This window comes from Pan paniscus, chromosome 22, assembly GCF_029289425.2.
Source record: "Pan paniscus chromosome 22, NHGRI_mPanPan1-v2.0_pri, whole genome shotgun sequence".
In the NCBI taxonomy this organism is placed as follows: Eukaryota; Metazoa; Chordata; class Mammalia; order Primates; family Hominidae; genus Pan; species Pan paniscus.
Genome location: NC_073271.2, coordinates 16,357,480 through 16,384,262, shown reverse-complemented (window position 1 = coordinate 16,384,262; position 26,783 = coordinate 16,357,480). Strand labels below are relative to the sequence as shown.

General features: G+C 36.8%; 1 long non-coding RNA gene across 1 annotated transcript; it reads left to right on the top strand.

Moving 5' to 3' along the window:
* Positions 1-15,926: 15,926 nt before the first annotated feature.
* LOC130541104 (uncharacterized) lies at positions 15,927-22,942 on the top strand. Its single transcript, XR_008955136.2, has 3 exons — positions 15,927-16,051; positions 17,664-17,725; positions 22,195-22,942. It is a non-coding gene; the product is annotated as an uncharacterized LOC130541104 (long non-coding RNA).
* The last annotated feature ends 3,841 nt before the right edge of the window (positions 22,943-26,783 follow it).

The following is a 26,783-nucleotide window of genomic DNA, read 5'->3' as shown; positions in this document are numbered from 1 at the left end:
AAATGCCTAGTCACCAATATAAGGTCAGGTATTAGATTGAGATATATTTTTTCTGGGAGATTTGGTTTCTGATTTATGTCTCAACTCAATATACCCCTTAATGCACATATATAAACATTCTCATACTTACTGTGTAATGCTATTACATGTAGGAGATGTTTTACCACCAAACATTGGATCATTTTACCTGATTGTGTATCTGTTTCACACTAAAGTTTTTATCAGAAATTTCCATGTATAGCATTTTCATGACTTTGAATTAATGACTCATATTTTAGGATTTAGAATTCACAGATATCTGTTTTTAGTCTTTCAAGCCTTTCCACGTACTTTTAAAACTCAATCCCACCTTAAAAATCAGACTGTAAATGCCAAGAACTGCCTACACAAAAAATAAACATTGAACAGAGCTGAAAACATTTTTTTCAGTATTCTGTGCAAAATAAATCCTGGTATGTACCGTGGGGGAAAAAACATAACATTCTTTAAGAAGTTATCAGGAAAAATACATAGAATGACAGCTTGTGTCACTTCAGTAAAGTAGGGTGAGTGTATCTTATATGCTATTGAAATATGCTATCATCTGTGTGATTTTCTAACTCATCAGCCAAAAAAGTATGGCTTATTATGAAACTGCCACAAAAATTGTTAAGCTAAAAAGTACGGGCTTTTAAAACATCAAATTCACATACAGTTTCTTTGTTATTTTTTCTTCAAAACCTTTTCATTGCTGGGTTGACATTCTGTCAATATATATTTTTTGTAGAAAGTGAATAAACTAGATCTAACTTTAAGATAAAATAGTTTGTTAAATTTTAATTTTTGAAGATGCAGAAGATAGTATAGTAGACTACAAAATAACGATTTTTTTCACTTAAAAAAGTTAAAAACCAAATAAATTACTAATGAAGTCCTCTTGTGATTAATAAAACAAATGTGTTAATATTATTAAAATACAATGTCTCCCTCCTATTATCTATAATAACAAACAACCAAAGGAAATATAGGCAAAATATATAAATAGGCATTTCACAGTTTTAAAAAATTGTCTAAAATTCCAAGGATGCTGTTTTTCTAAAAGTAATGTAAATTAAAGCAATATTGTGATATGCCTTTTCATTATTTTTGACAAAAATAAAATTCTGACCTATAAAAAGTCTATAAAATCTAGGTTTGAGTCATAATTCTAAAGGACACAATTCCAAATGTCACAAACTTGAATGCTGAAATATCTTAAGATTAAAATCCCTAAAGTTTAAAGCTCTAAAGTTTAAAATTCCTAAGGTCTAAAATTCGTAAGGTCTGAAATTCTGAAAATCACAATCGCAGGATAATTGCATCATGTTAGACAGACGATTCCTTTGTTATTGTCTTTATTTGGGAATTAAGTATGTTTTAAGGAGATGCATATAGCTGCCAAATTGACAAGGGGTGGATTTGATTTTAGGAGTCAACGTGACTGGCTTGAGGCTTTTATCAGGAAACCTGATAAAGTATTATTTTGAGGGTCTGCTAGGATGTTTCCAGAGGAGATTAGTGGGTGAGTCTGAGTGGATTGGGTGGGGAAAATCCAGTCAGCGGGGGGCCCCGGGAGAACAAATATAGAAGGTGAACACGTCTCTGTCTGAGAGCTGGGACAGACTTTCCTTTTTCTGCCTGCACGTCAGAACTCCAGGCTCACTGGTCTTTGGACTCTAGGACTTACGCCAGTGGCCCCTCGGGTCTCAAGGATTTTATGCAGAGCCACACTACCAGCATCCAAGGGTGTCCAACTTGTGGAGTCTTCTTTCATGTATCTATATACATATCCTATTCGTTCTGTGTCTCTAGTACACCCTGATTAATACATATTTGGCATTAGAGGAAATTAACTATCATTTCTTCTTACTGTATTCCTTACCACACAATAGGAGAGAACTGTGAAATTGTTCCCTCACAAAAAGGCTGGGATAAGTAAGTATACGAGGCTACTTAATGATGAAAGATAAAGTCTAAAAGCTGATTATTATTGGTACTGAAAAAGCAGAAAATTGCTTAATGCAATGGCCAAGTAATAACCAGACTTTCAGATGGACAATATATTACTTACAAACTGTGTAGACCACAGCCACTCTTCAATACAAGTGCAGAGTGCTTTGAAGATCATAAAAGTAAAAACACTGGAGAAAAATACAAGAAATGTCCCCTGCCAAATTATTCAATCGTGTACACCTTCTGCCTCTTAACATAGCACCATGCTTGCCTTCCAAAAACTCTCTTTGTCAGAGAATAAAAAGAATTTAACAAGCTCAGTGACGTTGTGAACTGAAGACACTTTCAGATATTGAGGTTCCTTCAGTGACAAAACACATTAAATGAACAACTATTCTTTCTTTGAGGCAGAGTCTCGCTCTGTTGAACAGGCTATAGCACAGTGGCATGATCACATCTCACAGCAGCTTTGACCTCTCGGACTCAAGTGATCCTCCCACCTCAGACTCCCAATTAGCTGAGACTACAGGCGCGAGCCACCATGCACGGCTAATATTTTAATATTTTGTGGGGTTGGGGTTTTGCCATGTTGCCCAGTGTGGTCTGAGACTCCTGGGCTCAAGGGATTCTCCCACCTCAGCCTCCCAGTGGTGGGATAAAAGGCTTGAGCCACTTTGCATAGCCATGAACTATTCTTTTTTTTTTTTTTAACTTTTAAGTTCAGGGGTACAAGTCCACGTTTGTTACATAGGTAAAGGTGTGTCATGAGGGCCTGTTGTACAGATTATTTCATCATCCAGATAAGTAAGCCTAGTACCCACTAGTTATTTTTCCTGATCCTCTCCTTCCTCCCACCCTCCAGCTTCTGAAAGGCCCTGGTGTGTGTTGTTCTCATCTACGTGTCCATGTGTTCTCATCAAAAGAAAATGTGGTACATATGCACCATGGAACGCTATGTATCCATAAAAGAATGAGATCATGTCCTTTGCAGGCACATGGCTGGAGCTGGAGACCAGCATCCTTAGCATACTAACACAGGAACAGTGAACTATTCTTGATTACAGAATTGACTGCTGAAAAAGAAAGAGGTTTGTTTGTTTGTGACAGAGCAAGACTCTGTCACCCAGGCTGGAGTGTACTGGCTTGATCTCGGCTCACTGCAACCTCTGCCTTCCGGGTTCAAGTGATTCTCCTGCCTCAGCCTCCCCAGCAGCTGGGATTACAGGCGCGTAGCACCACGCCCGGCTAATTTTTGTATTTTTAGTAGAGACAGAGTTTCGCCATGTTGACCTGGCTGGTCTAGAAATCCTCAGGACCTCAGGTGATCCGCCCGCCTTGGCCTTCCAAAGTGCTGGGATTACAGGTGGGAGCCACCGCGCCTGGTCGAATATAGAGTTTTTGTACTTAATATTAAATCTAACATAGAAAAACTGGCAAATGCTTCACTCAGGCTAAGGGATGGCACTTTCTAAACTGTCCCCACTGTTTTTTTTAATCAACTATACACAAGTCATGCCCCTGTTGGATCCACAAATTCTATAACTTATTTGCTTGTTTATGCATTAATGACTGGAACAAATGAAGCACTTTATAAATGCTTATTTGAAGATCTGGTGGACTTTACAGAAGAAAATGCATTTCATTTGAATCCCACACCATCATGACAGATTTGGAATTGGGCGTGGTCAAGGATTTTAAAAGTGGATTTCAAAGTGTTACCAATAACGTTAGTTTTCCTCCATTCAGCCCAATACATTTGGCAGAAAATGTAGATGGGTGGATGAGCCACACAAATATCACAACAATGAAAACCTTAGCTTAAAACTGTGTCATTTGCCTGCATTGGAATTCCTTCCAGCTGAAGACATTCTAGGAACTTTCAAAGCTTCATTTGCCTGAAGAAGCCACTCAACTTACTGACTGGCTTGAAAATAATTATGTGCTTGGCGAAATAAGAAGACACTTAGGCAATGGCACTGCTATCCAATTACCAGCACCGTTTCTGTCAAACCTGTGCTCTATATGAGTGCAAAGCAGAATGGATTTCTGTGTGTCATCAAACAACACAGAGCCATGGAAATACTTCATAGAGAATGTATATGTTGGTGTATATAAAATCATAACTGAATTTTAAAAAGAGCAATGCCAACTAGAAAATGAATGTAAATGTATTCTGTAAGGAGAGCACTGTTCTAAAAGACTAAAAAATAAAAGCAGCTATTCATCATGAAGCAAAACTTCAAAATAGAGTTGGTCATCATGAAAGTTGGTCAGGTCTTGGGGACTTTGTGTAATTGTCCATGATCTTTCTTTGTAATACACTTCTTTTCATATGTAGAATTTTCTTTTCAGTTTTTAAGTTTTTTTTTCCCACTATTTTAAATTGTTAGCATTTTGGGTTGTTTGTTTTCTGAGACAGGATTTCATTCTGTCGCCCAGACTGGAGTGCAGTGGCACCACCATCAAGTCCCACTGTAGCCTTGACCTCCTGTGTTCAAGCAATCTTCCCACCTCAGCCTCCCAAGTAGCTGGAACTACGGGCACACACTACCACACCTGGCTAATTTTTCATTATTTTTATTGTTTTAGAGACAAGGTCTTGTTATGTTGCCTAGGCTGGTCTCTAACTCCTGGGCTCAAATGATCCTCCTCCCTTGGCCTCCCAAAGCATTGGAAATTGCAAGCATGAATCTGTTTTTATTTATTTTTAAATTTTTTAGCAATTCATAATGCTATGTATTTCATCTTTGCATCATTTCCAGTACTGCAGGTATAAATTCTGTAGAGGCTTTCAGAGAGTTTTAACTCGCTTTATGCAATTTTCACAAATTTGACTCTGGAAAAGTGTCTTATCACAATATTGACTTTGTGTGTAAGCATTGTGTGTGTGTACATAAAAATGTTGAATCATTCTCAATAAATGAAGATATCTCCTTTTTGTACATGTGCATTCTTGAAAGATAAAACTTCTCAAGATCTAGACTCTTCAGATGATGGCATATGTGATTGTGACCCATCATGGTTATTGATGATGCCATCAAAGACCTTTACATTGTTTATCACATTTCATGTCAGTCATCTGAATATAGCTGGATGCACATGATTACCAACCATAGTGACATACATTTATATAATTTGCTTTTTGACCTATTTCTTTATTAATATGATTTGTCTGCTCATAACTTATAGGCATGTGACTTTCATTTGTATAACTGAGTATGCTTACAAAATATAAAGTTATTATTGCCTATTTTATTGTGTAAAATGGCCTATGAAGAGTTCTGTCATGTTTTATATGTTTCCCAAATAAATCCCATTTAAAAATGAAAATAAAGATATTTTAAATAATTCTTATTAATTTTTCTAACATGATATTTTCAGAATTTTGATCTTTTGGAATTTCAACATAGGGAATTACAGTATTCAGGATTGTGTCTTTTGGGAATATGATGGGCTCCCATAAAATTCAGAACTGGTCATGAAGGAAAGAATCACTATTTTCGTGTATGAGTGTTTCAGTTGTAAGGTTGTACTGAGGTGGGATTTGGGACTCAAACACTGGACCAAATTGAGGACTAGCTAAAACAGTGCCAGGTTGTAAGCACCTTTCTATAAGACACACCCACCAGTGTGCCACATCAGTTTACCATTGCCATAGCAATGCCCAGGAGTTACCACCCCTTTCCATGGCAATGGTCCCACAACCTGAAGTTTACCACCCTTTCCCTGGCAATTTCTGCATCAACTGCCTCTTATTCTACATGTAATTAAAAGCAGGTATAAATATGACTGCAAAGTTGCCCTAGACTGCCACTTGCAGCAAACTGCCCAAGGGGTATCCCTAGTCTGCAGGAGCAGTCATGGAGCGGTAACATGGCCAGAGCTTTAACACCCCTGAAGCTTAACACTACTGCTTCAATAAAGCTGTTTTCTTTCACCACTGACTCACCCTTGAATTCTTTATGGGGCAAAGCCAAGAACCTTCATGGGTTAAGCTCCACTTTGGGGCTCACCTGCCCTACATCAGTATAAACATTTGGAGATTAATTTGGCAGTGTCAGCCTTAAAGTATTTATATTTCCTTTGTTCCAGCAATTACACTTTTTGAAATCTGTCTGACAGAAATACTACAATTTCTCCCATTCATCACATAATTTAAACAAAGCATCCAGATTATGATCATTTGGTTATGAGTGTGCCTAAGCATTTTTATATTCTTAAGTGTAATTCTATTCAATTATTGATATGGCAATACTGAAAAAGGGTCAATTCCACTTACAGAGTTGTTCCTGGACCTTATGAAATTACTGAAAACTCGCTCTACACACTCCCATGGCAGAAACAAAATTTAAATACACTCTGTATGGCATTTTAATATGTATTAAAGTTGTAATTTCATTTATGCAGATGATCAAATTTCCATATATTAAATGTATGTGTTACATTGTATTTTAAAAGAATGTCAAAGGAAACAGAAAAAACAGACACAAAAATAGGCTTTGTAGCACATGAAGAGATCTTCCACTTCCTTGAAGAGCCACAAACTCAAAGATTTTAATGGTACAAAAGTATCTACTCCTAGAAAGTATAACAGTTCTTCAGGTTTCAATGTTTCTTTCTATCTAATTTAAGCTTTCGAAAGAGAATCTGGAAAGAAAATGAAGGCTTAAACCAGTCATTATGAATAAAAAGAATCATGATTTTGAAATCATAACATGTTATACATTAAGAAGTAGTTCCTTGAAAATTCTCAATATAACTGTCTCTCAGTGTTCATTGTATTTTGTGCCAGAATTTCCATATTTTAATACAGACTGAAAATCTGAATTATTTCAAAAAGAGTCAAAAATCTCATTTCATTTTTGTGGCCCTTCATTAGCAATCCTATGCATAATTTTTCCAAGTTTTCTATAGGTGTGGAGCAATGTGCAGAATGCCTTGATTTTCTTTAATGTTAGGATTGATTTTTCCCTTTAGTGATACAGTAAAAGCTTATTATTGTATAAAACTATTTGATATATTAATTCTATTAATATATTAAGCAGAATATATTTTATTTTGTTTAAAATCTGTTAGATTAATTTCACTAGGCTGAAACATAGAGTGCCACTCCCTTACTCCCTTTTTACCACCCCCTCCAATAATGAAGCGTTAACAGCTTCCTCTCAGCTTCCTTTGTGGTGTTTGCCACTACAGCTATTTATGACACTTCAAGCAATGGCAAGAAAGAAACACTCTATTTAAGCTCAGGCACCAACTGTTCTCATTCTGAAAATATTAACAGTGAAAGTCATTCAGCTGGGAGCCCATACTGATTTCTAACCTTGATCTTATTTATTATGACACCAATATGCTCTTGTCAAAAGAAATAGCAACCTATATTTTATATATTTAAAAAGGTCCAGTTCAGATGCTTTTGGATCCATGCTGGGCTCTCTATCACAGATTTTTTTTTTTATAATCCTCATAGCTTTCCTGTCTTGGGATTTATTATTATACAAATAAAACATAAGGGTTATTTATAGTAGAATCTGAAAACTAATACATCATTTCCACTTTATCGTCTCACATTTGTAATTTTCTATGTGATCATGTTATTGTTTAGCAGCTTCAGTATAGTTCCTAATCAGGATCACAAAAATTACGTTTGTCATATGCTTAAAATTTCACATGGTTACACCATATTTTCTTTCTCTAAATATTATTTATTGCACTTATATCTTGCAAACTTATTTGAGTATTGCAGTTAAAAAAACAAACCTTCCACATGTGTCATGAAACATATCCCCAAAATTCTGTATTCTAGGGATTAGCAATCATTCACATTTATTACATAATTGACTGAGAAGCTTATGATTTTGCTTTACTGCACTATGATCTCAAGCATTCCACAAGGATATTTTCATTTCACAAAGGAATTCAATTCTAGATTACTATGTTTGGTACCTAACTGGTTTTTCTTTAGCTATCATTTAATCTCTTCACACTTAAACAAATTCTGACCTGTATTTGGTTATGCAATGTTGTATCATCTTTGTTCTCTTAACACTGTCATGAAGCACATTACGTTGGAGGTAATGTCTATATTCCACATTCAAATGGAAGATAAATTTAGTTATTAATATTGTTACTTTGAGGGCCATAGGGAAGGAAAATGTGTTACAATATATGAGTGGTCTCAGTGATTATTTCAAATGTTCTGTATTACAAAAATTGTGTGTACTTTTGTCCATCAAAGGTTTAAATCTCCACATCAATAATCTTGTAATAACATTTAACTTTTCTCCATCTTTTTCTTATTGCATAGATAGCTGTAGTGTGGTAATAAAATCTTCAAAAAAACTGAAGAATACTGAAGAATGTTAGACTAAAAATTTCATAGTTACATTACCTGATTGATAAATATATTGAGGTTATTTTAATTGTCATACCACACAGATGTTTATTTAAATTATAAAATTCTTAAATTACTCATCTTGTTAAATGAATCAATTTTTTTTTTTTTTTTTTTTTTTTTTTTTTTGTGAAAGAGTCTCACTCTGTCGCCCAGGCTGGAGTGCAGTGGCACAATATCGTCTCACTGCAAGCTCCGCTCCCAGGTCCAAGGAATTCTCATGCCTCAGCCTCCCGAGTAGCTGGGATTACAGGCACACACCACCATGCCCAGCTAATTTTTTGTATTTTTAGTAGAGATGGGATTTCACCATGTTGCCCAGGCTGGTCTCAAACTCCTGAGTTCAGGCAATCCACTTGCCTCAGCCTCCCAAAGTGCCAGGATTAAAGGCATGAGCCACCATGCCCAGCTAAATGAATCAGTTTTAATTTTAATATTATTCATTTAGAAATTATATTACTGATTATAATTTTATTTTGTTATTATGAATAAATAAAATAAAATTTAAAAATCAAACATTTTGAAACAAATCAAGATTGGAGATGTTCAAAGGATAATGCAGACACAAAGTGAAAATGCAAATCAGGCCATCACAGGTTCTTACGGTGTTCACAATCTATAGGAGAAGAGATTTAACCTGAATGGAAGCAATATGTGACTTCTCAGAAGAGATGGCATAAAATCTATGTCTTTAAGGGCAAACAGACTTTTAAGTGGAGAATATGATCTAGAAAAAAAAGTATTACAAATAGAATAAATAGTATTGGAGAAGCATAGAGTTTTAAAGAATGTGATAAATCTGGGGAACATGAGAAATGTCCTATGGATATTGCCAAGGTAAGGAGAAATAAATGATAGGAGATAAAGTGATACTGAAATATTGATGCTATTTGGAGGAGGCCATGGGAAGGGGCTTGGACTTCAGCCTGGAGGTTAATGGAAGTTTAAATAGGAAAGGACAAATTCATAAATGATTTGTAGGAAAAAACTTTGTTGTGTATGTGGACAAACTGAAACACCAAAATACTTATCCCTTTCATCTCACTCTATGTTGACTGTTCTGACTTCCTAAAATAACTAATTACAATACTAATCATTTTTAAATGTAACAAATATGCCATAAAATAACAGGTAATTCTTGAATAGGTAACTAGTGCTAACCACTGTCCTAAAAACTTTATACATATTAAAACACAATTCTTACAACAAATCTTTGAAATGGGAATTACTACATACTTATATAATTACTATATACTTATTTTGCAGTTGAAATTGAAGCACAAAGTTTAAGTATCTTGTTCTAGGTTGCATAACTAGGAAACTGAATTATTTAATGATTTTCAGTGTTTACATAATTCTTAAGAATGCCACCTCTTTGGAAATCTTACACATGCTAAGTATATTTTTAAACATCTATATTCAACAAAAATTCTGAATAAGTTTAACCTTAAATATCTGTTAGCTTATACTGGAGGCATTTATTTATCTGAAAAGATAATTCTGTGAAACTTGCATTGATATCACTGCTTTATATATATACTTTTAGTTATGGTGTAAGATAACAAAGTTATTTTCCTATATTCTAAGAAACAAGTTTAGATTTAACTGAAAAGTAAATTTAATTTTTTTCTTTTTAAATTCTATGTAATTCAACAATACATAATGTTGGTAGGTTTTGATTATTTTTCCATTGCTATGTTGATCTTCATTTTTATTGGCTTATTATTTTAATTATGTATAAATAAATGATATTAACCTTTTGTAACATGCTGCTAGTATTTTTCTCTATAATTTTGCTACTATATTTATAATTTAATTAATACACGTAAATTAAAGTATTTGAAAATGAAGTCAGAGGGATAAACTTTTACCATTGACTTTTGTGTCTTTTATTTTGTGTTTTAAAAATACCAATCACAATCCCAAAGTATATGGATATTTATCTCTACTTATCTCAATAAAAATGATACAGTTAATATTATCTCATCCTTACACCATTTGAACAATTCATCTGTTTTCTAATGATTTACCCCATTATCCATCTAACTCTTCTTAGTTCATAATGTAGAGCCTGCTCATCAATACTTTCTCTTCTTCTTTTCCCGCTCCCTCAAATGTAATGACTAATCTACATCTTTCTATTGAATGGTATAAAGTATGTTTTATCCATGTTGAAATTCTTACAGCATTAAATATTGTTATTTATTAATAAAATCATATTAAAATCCTTTAATTTTTACATACTTTAACTTTATGAATACATTACAAAACATTGGAAGGTAGAAATTTTGATGCGATAGTCTATAATCTCATAGTCAAGCACATAGACTTTGTTTCCAGACTCCCTGATTCTGCAAGCTGGCTCTGTAGCAAAGTGGCTGTGCAACTTACTAAACCTCCACCTGCTCCTAGTGTCTTAGCTGATTACTAGAAAAATAGTAACACAATATTAAATGAATCAGTACATGTGAATCTTTAAGAAGACTTTTTGGCATATAGTAAGCACTATGTAAAAGTTAGCTATCACTAGATTTGATATAAATTGCAAGCTTTTAGTAACCTATTTAATTTATTGCAGTACAAAATACAACTTTATTCAGTGACTAAAACCTATGTGGAAGCTTCAAAGTTTTTCTTCCAAAATTCAGATACAAAGAATTTTGAAAAATACACACAGACTTGCTGCTGAGATCAATAACAAGGCAAGGATGTCCATTTACCGCTTCTTTACAACATCATACCGGAAGCCCTCACTAATCCGATAAGACAAGACAAGACATATAGTTACAGACTGGAAAGAAAGAAAACTATCTTCAGATGTAGACGACATTATTATCTATGTAGAAAATATAAAAGAACAGTCAAAAGACTCCTGAAACTAATAAGTGATTATAGCAAGGTTGCAGGGTACGTGATTAATATACAAAGGCCAACTGCTTTCCTATTTACCGGAAATGAACAAGTGCAATTTAAGAATAAAAATAAAATACCATTTACTTTTGTACCTCCCCAAAATAAATCCTTATGCATATATAAGTTTAAGAAATGTACAAGATCTATACGAAGAAAACTACATAACTCTGATAAAATACATTATAGAAAAACTAAATAAGTGGAGAGTTATTCCATGTGAATGGATAGGACAACTCAATATTGTTAAGATGTCAGTTCTTCTCAACTTGATTGAGTGCCATTCCAATAGAAATCGTAGCAGGCTCTTTGTGGGTATCACAAACTGATTCTTCAGCTTGTATTGAGAGACAAAAGAGGAAAATTAGATGGCAAATTATTAAAGGAGAACAAAGTTGGAAGACTGGCATTACCTAACTTTAAGATTCATTATTAAACTAAAGTAATCATGACAGTGTGGAATTGGTGAAAGAATGGACAAATAGATCAATGGAACATAATAGCCCAAAAATGAAACCATACAAATATCATCAACTGATCTCTGACAATGGAGCAAAAGTAATAAAAGTGATGAAAGGGTAATCTTTTCAATAAATGGTGAGGGAACAACTAGACCTTCACACGCAAAAATATTAATCTAGACACAGACCATACACCTTTCACAAAAATTACCTCTAGATGTATTTTTCATACACCTAAATGTAAAACACAAGACAATAAAATTCCTAGAGGATAGCACAGAGAAACTCTATCAGTTGTGGCATGGCAGTGACTTTTCAGAAACTACTCCAAAAGCATGCTCCATGAAAAAAAAAATCGATTATTTAGATTTGATTAAAATTAAACACTTATGCTCTGCAAATAAAAATGTCAAGGGATGCCTCCAGCTTTGTTCTTTTTACTTAGGATTGTCTTAGCCTATATTGTAACCATATAGGCTCTTTTTTGGTTCCATATGAAATTTAAAGTAGTTGTTATTCTAATTATGTGAAGAAAGTCAATGGTAGCTTGATGGGCATAGCGCTGAATCTATAAGTTACTTTGGGCAGTATGGCCATTTTCACGATATTGATTCTTCCTATCCATAAGCATGGGATGTTTTTCCATTTGTGTCCTCTGTTATTTTCTTGAGCAGTGGTTTGTAGTTCTCCTTGAAGAAGTCCTTCACATCCCTTCTAAGTTGTATTCCTATGTATTTTATTCTCTTTGTAGCAATTGTGAATGGGAGTTCACTCATGATTTGGCTCTCTGTTTGTCTATTATTGGTGTATAGGAATGCTCGTGATTTTTGACATTGATTTTGTACCCTGAGACTTTGCTGAAGTTGCTTATCAGCTTAAGGAGATTTGGGGCTGAGGTGATGGGGGTGTTCTAAATATACAATCATGTCATCTGCAAACAGAGACCATTTGACTTCCTCTCTTCCTATTTGAATACCCTTTATTTCTTTCTCTTGCCTGATTGCCCTGGCCAGAACTTCCAATACTATGTTGAATAGGAGTGGTGAGAGACGGCATCCTTGTCTTATGCCGGTTTTCAAAGAGAATGCTTCCAGCTTTTGCCCATTCAGTATGATATTGGCTGTGGATTTGTTATAAATAGCTCTTATTATTTTGAGATACATTCTTTCAATACCTAGTTTATTGAAAGCTTTTAGCACGAAGGGCTGTAGAATTTTGTCGAAGGCCTTTTCTGCACCTATTTAGATAATCATGTGGTTTTTGTCATTGGTTCTGTTTATGTGATGGATTACATTTATTGATTTGCATATGTTGAACCAGCCCTGCATCCCAGGGATGAAGCCAACTTGATCATGGCTTCAAACTATACTCCAAGGCTACAGTAACCACAACAGCATGGTACTAGTACCAAAACAGATATATAGACCAATGGAACAGAACAGAGTCCTCAGAAATAACGTCCCACATCTACAACCATCTGATCTTTGACAAACCTCACAAAAACAAGCAATTGGGAAAGGATTCCCTATTTAATAAATGGTGTTGGGAAAACTGGCTAGCCATATGCAGAAAACTGAAACTGGACCTCTTCCTTATGCCTTATATAAAAAATAACTCATGATAGATTAAAGACTTTCATATAAGACCTAAAACCATAAAAACCCTATAAGAAAACCTAGGCAATACCATTCAGGACATAGGCATGGGCATCAAAAGCCAAAATTGACAAATGGGATCTAATTAAGCTAAAGAGTTTCTGCACAGCAAAAGAAACTATCATCATAGTGAATAGGCAACCTACAGAATAGGAGAAAATGTTTGCAATCTATCCATCTGACAAAGGGCTAGTATCCAGAATCTGCAAAGAACTTAAACAAATTTATAAGAAGAAACAAACAACACCATCAAAAAGTGGGAGAAGGATATGAACAGACACTTCTCAAAAGAAGACATTTATGTGGACAACAAACAGATGAAAAAAAGCTCACCATCACTGGTCATTAGAGAAATGCAAATTAAAAGCACAATGACATACTATCTCATGCCAGTTAGAATGGCAATCATTAAAAAGTCAGAAAACAACAGATGCTGGAGAGGATATGGAGAACTAACAGTTTTATACTGTTAGTGGGAGTTTAAATTAGTTAAACCATTGTAGAAGACAGTGTGGCAATTCCTCAAGGATCTGGAAACAGAAATACCGTTTGACCCACAATCCCCTTACTGGGTATATACCCAAAGGATTTTAAATCATTTTATTGTAAAGACACATGTACACGTATGTTTATTGCAGCTCTGTTCACAAAAGCAAAGACTTGGAACCAACCCAAATGCCCATCAATGATAGACTGGTTAAGTTAAAGAAAATGTGGGACATAGACACCATGGAATACTATACAGCCTTAAAAAGGGTGAGTTCATGTCCTTTGCAGGGACATGGATGAAGCTGGAAACCATCATTCTCAACAAACTAACGTGGGAACAGAAAATGAAACACGGCATGTTCTCACTCATAAGTGGGAGTTGAACAATGAGAATACATGGACACAGGAAGAGGAACATTACACATTGGGGCCTGTTTGGGGGTGGGGGGGCTAGGTAGGGATAGCATTAGGCCAAATACCTAATGTAGATGACGGGTTGATGGGTGCAGCAAACCACCATGGCAAGTGTATACCTATGTAACAAACCTGCACGTTCTGCACATGTATCCCAGAACTTAAAGTATAATAATAAAAATAAAAAATAAAAAAAATAAAAATGTCAAAGGAATGAGAACACAAGCCAAAGACATGGGAATGTTAGGCAGCAGAGAGGCTCTTCCTCTGCAGTTGGTCAGTAGAGTTCTGTGGTGCAGGGGAAGAGAGCGATGACTCCCTCACGTAGTCCGCTTCTGGGCCTTGGAGGAACCTCCTCCAATTACTGACTCTGTGCCTAGGTTTATTTTGCTAGGTTTTCTGGCCCACGGGGTTCACTAAGGCAGAGGCTGGTTGGCAGACAAGTCATATCCTTACCCATTGGATGCTGGGAGGGAGACACATGCCTGCTCCTCAACCAGCCTGCAAAGCTGGGCACCTCACTCTCAGTGATCTGAAAGTTAGGGCTTCTCTCTGCCTGGGTACTGCCCAAGCCAACAAGTCCTGGTCGGCTGGGATCTGCAGGGGCGTTGTGGGTGGGGGTCACCTAATCTGCTGCCCGGGTGCTTCCCAGGAGAACACAGGGTTGCGCATGCAAATTCGGGCAGAAGCAAGATTGCTGGGCTGGAAGCTCTAGTGAGTGTGGTCCATTCGTCTGCTAAAGGCGGGGATGGGTGGAGCTGTTCACCCTGCCCTCTGGGTATTTCCCAGGGCTATAGGAGGCTGTGCTGCTCAGCAGATTTCAGGGAGAGTTAAGGCCCTTAGGCTGGAAGCTCTAGCAGGTGTGGCTTGCTTGGCTAGGAGAGGTGGGGTTGGTCGGAGTCACCCCCTCCTGATATTCAGGGATTTCCTGGGACAACAAGAGACTGCACCTGCCGGATGAATTCTCAGGGGCAGGAAAGCTGGGCTGGAAGCTCTAGCGGGCGTTGCCTGACTACCTCACTGTCTGCTCTCTGAGGGGTGTTTCCTGGAGCAAGTGGTTGCGCCCAGCAGCTAAGTTCAGGCGTACGTGGGGCTGCTGGGCTGGAAGCTGGCGCTGAACCCTGGGCATGTGTAGGGCGGAGGGGCGGCTGGCGGCTGGAGGGAGGGGAACAATCCTGCTGCTCCTGGGCACTGTGACTGCAGTCTCTACTGGGGAGATGGCACTGGTGCCTCTGTTCCAGGGTCCAAGGCTTGTGGAGGTCCCCTTGGACTTGAGAGCTGCCTCTGCAACATTTCCGGTGGCTCTCTGCCTCAGTTTAGAAGCTGGTGGGAGGGTGCAGGGAGGCAGGTGGGGGGAAGGGGGGCGGTGGGGGGGGGTCTTCCATTCGCAACCTTACACAGCTTCCCGCGGAGAGTGTGAAGCCCTCAGGGGCCTCTTACTCACCCTTTCCTGTGTTGGGGAGCTTCTCCTGGCTCCGCGTTTATCCCAGACAGGCTGCTGCCCAGCTGCACTCCTCGCTGTTCTCTGTGTCGGCTTGCTGCCTTGATGGAGTCCGACACGGTTTCTTAGATATCAGCTTGTAGGGTCAGTGTTCACCAGCCCTTTGTCTCCTCCCTGGGAGAGCAGCGCGCAGGAGCTGCTTCCAGGCCGCCATCTTGACTCAGCCCCTCTTAATGATTCCTGTGTCTCCGGCTTTTAGAACTGAAGCAGTTATAAGAATGTAGACATATTCCACTCAGTCGGAGTGTTCATAAAGGTGTTTATTTTGTTTGTTTATTTATGTATTTATTTATTTATGTAATCCCTGCAGGATAATTCTAAGTTGGTTTACTGACAACTATACGGTAAAATATTTATCTAATGCATTTGTCTTTCTTTAGTACCTTTTCTCCATGTAGTTTTGTTTGAGATAAAAGACAGACCCTCCCAGTTTTGAGGTAAAGCACACCTTAAAAAGAAATTGTTTTAAAACCACAGACTTCAAGCTGGTGTGGAAATAAAATTCTTGTTTTTAAATTACACTACTAAAGATTTAGATTTTTTTGTGTGATGAAGTCTCACTCTGTCGCCCAATTACCAATAAATATATATAGTAGTGAAGCATGCCCCACATGAAATGTAGTTGATATAACATCCATAAACTTTTGCTTAGATGAAAAAGAAAACAAAATTTAAGAATAACTTGATTATTTGAACAAGTCATAACATCAAATAACTGTAAATGGGAAAACCTGGGCTGTATTTAAAAAGAATACATGCTGAGCTGGGCGCGATGGTTCACACATGTTATCCCAGCACTTTGGGAGGCAGAGGCAGGTGGATTGCTTGAGCCCAGGAGTTCCAGACCAGCCGAAATTACAAGAATTAGCCAGCGTGATGACACGCTCCTCTAGCTCCGGCTAATCAGGAGGCTACTCAGGGAGGCTGAGGTGTGAGGATTGCTTGAGCCTGGGAGGTGGAGGTTACAGTGAGCCAAGATGGCACCACTGCACTCTAGCCTGGGTGACAGAATGAGACCCTGTCTCACAAAAAAAAATAAATAAAAGGAGAGAGAGAGAGAGAGAGAGAAGGAAGGAATGAAGGGAGGGAGGGGGAGGGAAGGAAGGAAGGAAAGAAAATGAAAAGAAAAGAGAGAAAGCAAGCGAGTAGGGAGGGAGGGAGGAAGGAAAGAAGGAAGGAAAGGAAGGAAGAAAGGGAAGGAAGGAAGGGCATACATGTATGCTTTGTAAATTATGCTTTTTAAAAAACAAACTATTAAAACTGTAAAGTTTGCAACTATCTAGAAATTTTAGGAAAAGTTACATATATATATATATACCCTGTATTCAACACTACTCTAAACAGTAGTTTTATATCAGAGAACAATATAGACAGAAATTTCTACATTTACAAAGCTTACATTATTGCAGGAGATAAATAATAATACACGTAATTGTAGACTACATTTTATAATGTGCTAGAAAATGTTAGGTATTATGTCATTGAGGTACTTGCATCTTTATTTTCCAGTATTTTACTCAAGAGACAGCTGTATATATGTTACTCCAATAGGCAATGCCTTTATTCTTTTTCAGTTGGAAGTTCTTACTCTATTGGACTGTTTTTTAATTATATGAGCAACAGAAAATTCATCTGAAAACACAATCTAATTATTTTAGTTATTTTTGAAAGGCAGTATTTGTTTTACAGTCTAAGGAGCACCAGTTTAAATCTTACAAATATAATACAATAGACAGAAAATTTGGAAAATGTTTTACACTACACAATTTTTCCATATTCAACAAAATATATTAAACCTTTATTAGAACACTATTACTTGCACATATTTCAATGCAATGTAGTTATTATTTTTCTATTTCCTTCCCCAGCGATATTAAGCACCATACTATATCTCAGCAACATGCATACGTTTGAATGGAGTTCATGAAAGGTAAGAGGAAATAGGGTGGAAATGAACCACTACCTCCTGATCATAGTGTTTGGTGTTAAGAAGCTTTAAGATGTTATGAAGCTTTAAGAACATCTGTTTGGTGTTATGAAGCTTTAAGATGCTTCAGCTTAACCTAATTTCCACTATCTAGAGACATTAAGAGTATTTTAAACAATGTTGAAAACCAGACACTTGATTACTTCATCAGAGGGGTTAAACAGTGACAATCTGGAGGTGTACAAATAATGCCACTCCATATTTACTGGACTGAGATTGGTGTTGTAATGTAAATAATAACATTATATCCTCGGTTAAATTATATGAAGCATGGTAACCTCCATTAAAATGTCACCATATCCACTCATATCACTAGTTTGAAAATATGTGTTTTCAATTTGATTACACAGAATATATTTTATTGTAAAAATAAGTAATAAATTAGCCTACAGAAAGGAATATTTTATTATTGGCACAGAGTCACAGTCAAGCAATACTACTTCATTAGTACTTAGTCACCAAATGTTTTTTGTTATTTAAGACTCCCTTTAAAATGCAATGCAATTGCTACAGATTTTTACTTACTAAGTTATATATATCACCATCCTGTATAAATATTAACACATTTCTGTATTTTCTTTAGGCACTCTGTGCTATATGCAAATGGAACATATTTTTCTCTCTTAATATTTGATTCTTTCTGTTGTGGCAGACAGACCCTAAGGTTTTCAATCTCTTGGTGTTAAAGCCTTTGTGTAATCCCCTTCTTTAGAATGTGAGCTAGACTTGTGACTTGCTTCTAACCAACAGAATATGACACACATAAAGCAATGTCACATCTGTGATTACATTACACTGTGTAAAACTGTTCTGCTAGCTCTCCTTGTCCTGTTGATCTTTAAGAAGCAAACTGAGATGTTTTGGTGAGGGTCTGCTTATGAAAAACGTTACGTGGCAGAAAAAATAAATGGCTAAGCACTAAAGGTGGCCTCCATTTGACAACCTTTATGGATCCAGAGCCCTCAGCCATACAGCTTCAAGAAAACAAATTCTACCAACAGCCTACACGAGCTTGGAAGTGAGTTATTTTGCTATTTGAGACTCCAGATAAATACACACCTTTGATAGCAGTTTGTAAGACCCATAGTATTTTTCTGTATTATGAATATATAGTTACCACTGTTTCACCAATGTGCTGTTTTTAGAATCCTGCTAAACAATAAACAAAAATTATTCTTATTTGTGGCTAATGAGCAAGAAAATCTATAATACAATCAAATAGGTGTGTACTTGTTGAGTCAAAAGACATGAATTTGAATAGATATCATCAAAATAGTCTCCCCAAATGAGGATTTAATTTATCCTTTTATCATAGTGCAAAGAATTCGTGGTCCAAAGGAGATTTAACCTCCACTACCTTAAGAGCTCAAAGCTAGCACTGCCAACAGACAATGGATTTTAGAGACTGCCCTAGATTCATTGCCAATGTTATCTCTGAAAATGAGATTTAGCTCATGACACATACAACACACCATTCATCTGCATGATTCATTCTCCTTCAAATAACTCAATTTGGGGTGGGTTTATTTGATTGACAAAGAAAATATCATAGGTTTGTTGTTGAATTACAAGTAAAGTTAGTAAAGTGAATATCTACCATGATTTGTTTCTTTAGTAAATTGTATTGCAATGTTGTATATGCCCAAAGTATAAAGTTCACCAAAAGAAGGCAAATGTCCACCCTATATTAATTTATTCATTTATCTACCAAAGCAATTCTAGACCTGTTCTAGCATGTTAGTTATATATATAGACTTAGGTATGCCCCAGAGTATTACTGCTATAAAGAACTACCTGAAACTGAGTAATTTATGAAGAAAGAGATTTAATTGGCTCACCGTTCCACAGGCTTAACAGGAAGCATAACTGAGAGGCCTCAGGAAACTTACAGTCATGGTGTAAGGTAGAGGGGAAGCAAGCACATTCTTCACATCGTGGCAGGAGAGAGAGAGAGAATGAGGGGGAAGTTCCATACAGTTTTAAACCATCAGATCTCCTGAGACTAAACTCACTATCATGAGAACAGCATGGCGAAATCTGCCCTCATAATGCAGTCACTTCCCACCAGATCCCTCCACCAACATTGGGAGATACAATTCAACATGAGATTTGGATGGGGACACAGAGCCAAACCATATCAGATATATTTGCAAGAACAGTTTACAGAAAATAGAAAGGCCAAGAACAATGCATTGAAAAGTTACTGTATCTGCGGAGGTAAAGGAGGCAAGCATAAAGCAGTCTTTCTAGAAGTGCGCATGAGAGGATTAGCAGGGAGCTAGGAAAGGTGCCAGACCAAGGGGAGGATAGCTCATTTGTTTTTATGTATTTTGAAAAGTGATACTCTTGTATAATTCATATGCTTAGACTAAAGTGTCCATAGGCCGAGTGAAATTAAAGGCAAATATAGATTCATATGTGGAGAAAGGACCTGCTAGAAATGAGAAGATAAATGTTTCAGGTGTATATATAAAGAGGGAAAAGAAACTTCTTGTTTCAGGGGAAAGTTTACAGAAAAAAAAAAGTAGATATATTTTTAAAGTCCACACTTTCTGAGTTGAGAATGGAAATAGAAAATGACACTCTGACAGAGAGAAAGGCATACCTGCCCAGAGATACAGAGAGCATTCCAAACTTCATGTAGGGCTACGATATGGTTTGGATATTTATCCCCTCCAAACCTCATGTTGAAAAATCATCCCCAGTGTTAGAGATGGGACCTGGTGGGAGGTGTGTGGGTCATGGGAATACATCACTCATGAGTCTTGACGCTGTCCTCACAATAATGAGGGAGTTCTCCCTCAGAGTTCACATGAGATCTCATTGTCTAAAAGAGTGTGGCACCTCCCCGCTCTCTCTCTCTTGCTCCCCTCTTTCCACGTGAGACCGTGGCTCTCTCTTCACTTTCTGTGATGATTATAAGCTCCCTGACAACCTCACCCAAAGCTGAGCAGATGCCAGCACTATTCTTGTAGAAGCCTGCAGAATGTGAGCCAATTAAATGGCTTTTCTTTATAAATTTTCCAGCCTCTGTATTTGTTTATAGTGACACAAATGGAATAACACAGGCTATTTTGTATTTTTATTTCTTTGGGCATAACTGCTTTATACTTACTCTTTTTCAGTTTTTTTCTCCTGAAGAACTTTCATTTACTACATAAAATAGGAACAGGCATTACTTCCTCAGAAAAATCCTTCTTCTCTTTTTTTTTTGTAACATTAAGTAAGATAGATCCCACTCCATGTTTGTTCTCTTTTTCACAATGCTGTATATATCTACTCATATATGCATATATTTTGGTATATATAACTGTCTACATTTTGAAAAATACTTTGGAAAAATATTATGGAAGTTCCACAAAAAAAGAAAAATAGAATTACCATCTAATCCAGCAATCCCATTTTTGGGTATATTCAAATGAATTGAAATAAGTATGGTGAAGAGATGTTTGCACTCCTATATTCACTCCAGTATTATTCACAGTAGGCAATATTTGGAAGAAACATAAGTATCCATCAGCAGATAAATACATTTTTTAAATGTGATTCACACAGAAACACATAGATACACACACACACACACAAACACAGAGAGACAGAGAGAGCATGGAATACTATTAAGCTTTTAAGGTTTGCAACAAAATAAGCAAATCTGGAGGATATTATGCTAAGTAAAATAAGCCAAACACAGAAAAACAATTATCACATGATCTCACTTATATGCAGAATTAAAAATTTGAATTCATAAATGCAGAGAGTAGATTTGTGGTTACCAGAGCCTGAGGGATGGGGAGGACATGGATGGGAAAAGGGAAAATTTTGTTCAAAAGACACAAATTTCAGTTAAATGAGAGGAATAACTTTTGGTGATCTATTATTGCGCAGTGAAGTGACTAGAGTTGATATTTATGTATTATATATTTCAAAGTTGCTGAAAGGAGATTTTAAAAGTTTCCTCACTGCAAAAAAAATATGGTAAATATGTGAGATAATAAATATGTTAAATTTGTTAGCCTGATATGGTCATTCCACAGTGCATCAATTTATTGAAGCATCACATGCCACACCGTAAATAAGTAAAACCATTTTTTGTTAATTAAAAGTAAAATTGTTTAAATTGTGAAAACTGCTTGACCCTTTAATGCTTTGCAGCCTACATTGTAGAAATAATCTAAGGTATTACTGATAGGTGTTATCTGACTTGTGTATATATTTTACTGTAAGAGAAAGACATTTACCCATAGAAAAAAACAACACTCAACTTGGGAAGACTTCAACCTCTTCACTCTCCAACCTCCACTCCCTTCAGAGGTAGAATTTTTCTGAAAGGATCAGGAAAATGTATTTTCTCTGCACAATTTTCTCTCCAAGAAAAGCATACTAAGAATGTTTGCTTCTTATACTCCACGTAGCCATCATCTACCACAGTCATTCATCTGGACTTCAAGTCTGCCCTGCTGGGAAGTAGGTCACCACCTCTACACTGGGCCACTGTCAAGATCCAAAATGTGCTAAAACTTAATCACCACTCTATTTGGTAGCAATCCAAAGTGGACCAAAACATTTCCTAAGTAATACCAAGGTCAAAAATATAATGTCGATATGTCAAATTTTGATCTCTGTGAGTGGATACTAGTAAATGGAGAGTTGTTATGAGTAGGATGAGAGGAAAGTTGTTGGTTGTTTCATAAAAGCAAAGAAAATTAAGGAAATAAAAGTAAGCCATCAACAAGTATATGTCCAGCATTAGGAGATAACCTAGTGTAAATGACGAGTGAATGGGTGCAGCACACCAACATGGCGCATGTATACATATGTAACAAACCTGCACGTTGTGCACATATGCCCTAGAACATAAAGTATAATAAAAAATAAAAAAAAACAAGTACTTGCCCTGTTTAATTTTTAATGTTTTCCTGAAATAGGTTAAATGTTGGCCACTCCCTAAAAGAGGAAAGGGCCCTCCCTCTTTATAAAATTTATAGCATGGTATAATACAAGGCTGAAAAATGTCCTAGTAGACCTGTTTTTAAAAAATATTAATGTGCCACTTTAGGCAGAAGGAACATGATCCTGGAGGGAAGCATAAGTATGTAGACAGAAATAAAGAACAATAGAGATGGTAACAATACAAGTAAATTAATATTTAAGAAGAAAAGAACCAGGTGATCACCCATAAGTGTTAAATATATAGAGAAATAAAATTAATTTTTAAAATCACATAAATGGTGAGAGGAGTAAACTGTTTTAAGGTCATAATATTATCTGACAAGTTGTAAATTTTCTTATTTATACATGGGTATAATATGTCAAAGATTCATGTTGCTGGGATAATACAGTAGTTAAAAATGTATATTGATAGTAACATAGGAAAAATTGGAATTAAAAAAACTTGATTAATCCCAAAGGAGGTAATATAGTAAAGGAAAAACAAAAGAGTTGAGACAAACAGTAAAGAAAAACGGTCTACATAAACTCAAATATAAGAAAGAAAACAATATATGTCAACAAACAAAATATTTCAATTAAAAGGCAAAATTTATCTTTTCTACTTTTAACTTCAATTTAAAAACACACACTGTAAGTGAAGGGGAAAGGGTAGGAAACCTGGAAAAAAAGGTAGAGATTTAAACAAAGTTTAAAAAACAACTAATAGTGTTAAATATTATCAGCAAAGTACAATTGTATGACAGGAAAATTTCCGTTTTTAAGATTTGTATGATGTTGGATATTGTATTAGTCTGTTTTCACACTGCTATAAAGAACTATCTGAAACTGAGTAATTTATGAAGAAAGAGGTTTAATTGATTCACAGGTCCACAGGCTTAACAGGAAGTATAACTGAGAGGCCTCAGGAAACTTACAATCATGGTGGAAGGCGGAGGGGAAGCAAGCACATTCTTTTTTTTTTTTTTTTGAGACGGAGTCTCTCTCTGTCGCCCAGGCTGGAGTGCAGTGGCTCGATCTCGGCTCACTGCAAGCTCCGCCTCCCAGGTTTAACGCCATTCTCCTGCCTCAGCCTCCAGAGTAGCTGGGACCACAGGCGCCCGCCACCACGCCTGGCTAATTTTTTGTATTTTTAGTAGAGACGGAGTTTCACCGTGTTAGCCATGATGGTCTCGCTCTGCTGACCTCCTGATCCACCCGCCTCGCCTCCGAAAGTGCTGGGATTACAGGCGTGAGCCACCGCTCCCCGCAGCAAGCACATTCTTCACATGGTGGCAGGAGAGAGAGAGAACGAGGGGGGAGTTCCACACGGTTTTGAACCATCAGATCTCATGAGACTGAAATCACTATAGTGAGAACACCATGGCGAAATCTGCCCTCATAATGCAATCACTTCCCACCAGATCCCTCCACCAACATTGGGAGATACAATTCAACATGAGATTTGGATGGGGACACAGAGCCAAACCATATCAGATATATTTGCAAGAACAGTTTACAGAGAATAAAAAGGCCAAGAACAATGCATTGAAAAGTTACTGTATCTGCGGAGGTAAAGGAGGCAAGCATAAAGCAGTCTTTCTAGAAGTGCGCATGAGAGGATTAGCAGGGAGGTAGAAAAGGTGCCAGACCAAGGGGAGGATAGCTTGTTTTTATGTATTTTGAAAAGTGATACTCTTGCATAATTCATATGCCTAGACTAAAGTGTCCATAGGCAGAGTGAAATTAAAGGCAAATATAGATTCATATGTGGAGAAAGGACCTGCTAGAAATGAGAAGATAAATGTTTCAGGTGTATATATAAAGAGGGACAAGAAACTTCTTGTTTCAGAGGAAACTTCACAGAAAAAAAAAAAAAGTTATATATTTTTAAAGGCCACAATTTCTGAGCTGAGACTGCGCCTGTAATCCCAGCACTTTGGAAGTCCCAGGCGAGTGGATCACGAGGTCAGGAGATTGGGACCAGCCTGGCCAATATGGTGAAACCCTGTCTTTACTAAAAATACAAAAAACTAGCCAGGCGTGGTGACATGCACCGGTAGTCCCAGCTACTCGGGAGGCTGAGGCAGGAGAATCGCTTGGACCCAGTAGGCAGAGGTTGCAGTGAGCTGAGATTTCACTACTGCACTCCACCCTAGGCAGTAGAGGGAGACTCCGTCTCAAAAACAAACAAACAAACAAAAAACACAGTGGTGTCTATTGGAGGGTGGAGGGCAAAGGATGGGAGGAGGGAGATGATCAGGAAAAATAACCAATGGGTACTAGGCTTAATACCTGGGTGTAACAGTCTGTTTTCACACTGATTTAATATAAAGAAATAACCAAGACTGGATAATTTATAAAAGAAAGACATTTAATTGACTCACAATTCCACATGGCTGGGGAGGCCTCAGGAAACTTATAATCATGGTGGAAGGTGAAAAGCAAGCAAGGACCTTCTTCACATTGTGGCAGGAGAGAGAAGTGTAAGCAGGGGAAATGACAGATGCTTATAAAACCATCATTTCTCATGAGAACTTATAAAAGCATCATTATCACAAGAACAGCATGGGGAAAACACTCCTATGATCCAATCACCTCTCTCCCTCAAGATATGGGGATTACCGGTCCCTCCCTTGACACATGGGAATTACAATTCAAGATGAAATTTGGGTGGGGACACAGAGCCAAACCATATCACTGTGTGATGAAATAATCTGTACAACAAACCCCTATGACTCAAGCTTACCTATATGACAAACCTGCACATGTACCCCTGAACTTAAAAGTTAAAAGAAAATAATAAATAAATAAAAAGACAATGTAAACTCTCCATTATTCTCTACAAACATCATCTTTCTACTGATTTGTTGTTTATTCTTTTTGCTATGTAGATTTCCCAAGATGTGATAAAAAGATTTATAAAAGGCACAGTTACATATTTTTAATGACAAATGATGCTGATATTCAAAGATTTTCACTCACACTAGACTCAAGATAATAAGAATTCAATTTCTTGGAACTATCCAGATTCCAGTTTCCCACAAGAAAATGCAATTTTTTACTATGAGGCTTGCACCATGCATGATGATCTCACTTTGGCCAGTCTGTCAGTCACTGCACACTTGAGATTCTGGCCATGTTACCTACTCATCACACATAAGTAACTGGCATAAATAACATAATCCTGACACAGTACTGAAAATTTACTGTGAGCCTGGGAGAATCAAAGGTCAATATCTTTGTCAGGCCATCCCTGAGCAAAACCAGTTTCAACCCTGCTGGGGGTTTATTCTGTTAAGCTTTCTCATTGTCTTTTTCTAAGCTCCTCCTTGAATCATTGACCAACTCTTGGGTGCTCATGCTTTGTCTGACTTATCAAATGCCTTTTAAAAAGCCTGTTAACTTTATCCCTAACCCTATTTTAAACCTACACTTCTATTTTGTGGAATTAAAGTAATTTAGTTCTTCTAAACATGGACTACTTGCTGATTTCTTGTTCCTGTTATCTTCTCTTTATCCTCCATCCTTTATTTTGCTGCCAGAGTATTCTTGGTTACACAAGTTCTATTCATCATATTTCATCCTAACTTGTCTGACATTATCTTATTGTCTGGAAAATAAATTTTAAAATTCTTTTTTTCCTGAATATGGTTCTCTTTATATCAGCTTTCAGTCTGCTTTCCCATTTTTCCATTTTTACTTCTCACTATACTCCTTCATCTTACCGATGATCTGTATGAATTTGTGTGAAATTGAATACATTTCCTTTGTTAGAAATCAGCTGATATTGTAACAAATTACCTTTCCAATATTAGTGTTTTAACACAGTTTATTTCTGACTCATATAACTATACTGGGTATTTATCACACCATGTTTACTAAACAGAGGCATCATGCAATCAAGATCCTTCCATAATGGAGTTCCACTATTTTCTGTGGCTTCAGAGTCTTTCGATTCCAGAAAGGCCATGGAGCGGAGTAGAAGGGAAGTTTTATGCAAGGGGCTGGAAATGTCTCCAGGCTAAAACTCGGTAATATGGACATATCCAACTGCCACGAAGGCTGGAGTATA